Here is a 2,993-nt window from a genome sequence, read left to right on the forward strand (position 1 = left end):
GTGGGGGAACTTGCACAATCGGTGGCTGACTAAATACTTTTTTGCCCCACTGTACACATATTACCTGATTATTGCAACTTTGAAGAAAAACGCCCACTTGTGACTATTAAAATGCTCACAAGTTACACCAACATAACCCAAATGGAGAACATGCATCAATTATTTGGGCGAAAATGAAGGAAAATATTTATTGAAACTTTTCCACATTATTTCTGAAACATAGGAGAGCCAGACACGAGGGAAATGAGTGGGTAACAGGAGCTGGTTAGTGGCAGACCACACAGTTTATCTCATAAAAAGTCATTTAATGCTGATCTGTAGACCACATACCGGTAGTCTTACTCCTCAATGCACTCTGGTAGAGGCAGTAAATAACAGAAGTGATTAGATAAGGGTGAAAAAGGGGACAACAAGAATAGCAGTCCTACCAAGAAAGATATTTTAGGACCCAGTCAGTTACTAGACACGTTGCTGAAATGAACGTCCACCAAATTATAACAGCCTGTGAACTTAAAAGACATTTTAAGAACACAGACGATATGAAAGTTATTAATAGCCAATTATTATATTAGTAAGCCGAGTTAGCCTGTTAATATCGTATTAATTTCTTTATAAATACAAAGAAAAAGGTTGCACGGATAATAGCCCTACCATAAGTACGAGAAAAGTTGCGCAGAGTAAAATAGAAACTGTCCTTCGAAAATGTAGTTGTAGATCTGTGTCCTAATCCGGACCGCACTCCACCTATTGGTGACCTAGGATCTGGGCTGAAAAGTGCTATCTGTAATTACAACCCTGCATCCCTGTTAGTACTGTCCTGTTGACTCACCAGCTAAAACAGCTATATTTTCCTCATCTTCATTTTTCAATTGCGAAGGGACTTCATCAAAAAAAGAGTAAAAGTTGTATGTGCCATTTTTGGTAGTTATATCCATCTCTAAAAGATTTTGAATATGAAGTTATCTGTTTTACAGTGAAGTTCAGTTGTAAAAATAATCACTAGGTGTTGATAAAAAGAGCCACAGTCTGGCTTGGAATAACAGGTGAGTATTTCAGACTTGGCACAAGGATTATCAGTGAAAATCAGCAAGAGAGAAATTCAGTACAGCCTCTGCAGTGAAACAGGGAGGAGATGATGGAGTTGCATCAGCGAACTCATCACAATACTGAAAATGCTGGCTGTCATGAATGAAGCTCAGCGTCAGAAGTTTATTCCAGTTTATTCCAATCCTGGGATTGACACTGTTTTCTAAAAGAGAGGTGATCATTCACACCTGTGCTGTTATTAGAAACATGAGCTGACCCAATATGCACTCTGTCACTCCTGTGTTATCCCTATTATATAAAATTTAATTCTTGATGTTCTGTAAAGTCTTGAGGTTTAATAAAAATGGTCTTATTTTGGAGGAAACGTCTCACACAGAATAACCATTATAGCGTGTGTCCCTCCTGTGTCCACTGGATGGCAGTAAACGTTGACGTGTCTTCACAAAAGAGCACAAAAAGAACTCTTTTTTTATTCTTTTTATCGTAACTTTGGAGGTTGATTCTTTAAACGGGTAAGTATGACGAAAGCTATTAAAATGCCTCTGCATGTATATATATAAATATATGTTCCGTTTTTATATTTTATTCCTGTTCTATGTCATTGATGGTTGATTTCCTTTTCGATGCTTCAGGTTCAGGGAGTTATTAACTCCTGTGTCTACTGCTTGTATAAGGTGAAGCTTGAGAAAGTGTTTGTTTGTTGTTGGGTTTTTTTTTTTGTTTTTTTGGCAGATAAACAGTTTTGATCTTAACCATTATCCCGGGTATTCGGCTAAAATACCTCATCATATATACACGTTGAACCTGAAAAACTACAAACTTGGAGGTTTTCTTTTTAATCCGATCATTTTAAGATTTTCAAATTAAAGACGAAAACAAATACCCGAAGATGGTCCGTGTGTGTGTTGAGGATCCTATGAAATATTCATCGGTTTTCGGACAAGTAGCTCGCTTCTGAGCTCATTCTGGTTTCCAGTTCCTACATCGGTTTATTTTGGGCGCTTTACCACACGCAGTATTACGCAGGTTATTTTGTTATGAATTTATTTTCTATTGAAATGTGTTACATAAACAAATGAACAAACCAACAATAAACAAAAATGAATAGTTTGATGAACTATTCAATTCTGGTCCTCGATTCTGGGGGATGAATTTCGCAAATTTGACTAAACTGATCCTTCTGTTCGTAATCCCGGTTTGCAAATGTTGCTAAAAGGGGCGGGGGGAGCAGGTAATTATAACAGTAAAGTAGTAAAGTTTGGTTAGTTAGTTCAGGGTAATCTGAGCAGCAGGGGGAGAAGGAGAAGGAGGAGATGCTGCTGACCGGCTGGGCATCCTTCATAATGTATGGAGAGGACAAAGGGCGCACGGGTGGATTTCAGCCTCAACTTTGACAGAGCCGTAACCCAAACCTGTCTTATCCCACTCCAGTGGACTCGCGTCAGCTGAAAGGATGATGACACTTTTTCCACTTGCAATCTGTCTAATAATCACCGACAGCAGGTAAATGAGCTCTGGAGGGACATCTGCGTGCTGGTATAAAACAAGGAGTAGAGGAGGCCTAGGTTAGGAGACACTTTCGGACCTGTGCAGGGATGAGAGCGCGGAACTTGAGGCCTGGCTGCGGCGGTGAGCCACACCCGCTGGATGCTGGTAGGTCTGATTGCAGATATTACGACGGTTGGAGTTTTATCGGACACTAGAAGGTAAATAAGAGCCAAAAAATACTCGTTTTTCTTGTTTGCTTTATATATTAATTACACAACGAAGCTTTTGTTCCTCTGTGGGGTTTTTTTTTTAACCACAACACATATTTTGTTAAAGTAAATATGGGCAGTGTTGGATTACTAGTCCTGCTTGACCTCATCATTCCCACTGCAGTGCGCGTCCAGTGCGTAAAGGGCGCAGGGGAAATTTTCCGTAGACCTGCGTGTGAAGGCGGCAGA

Source organism: Pundamilia nyererei, unplaced genomic scaffold (genome assembly GCF_000239375.1).
Source record: "Pundamilia nyererei isolate P.nyererei 1_Seehausen unplaced genomic scaffold, PunNye1.0 scaffold00170, whole genome shotgun sequence".
NCBI lineage: Eukaryota > Metazoa > Chordata > Actinopteri > Cichliformes > Cichlidae > Pundamilia > Pundamilia nyererei.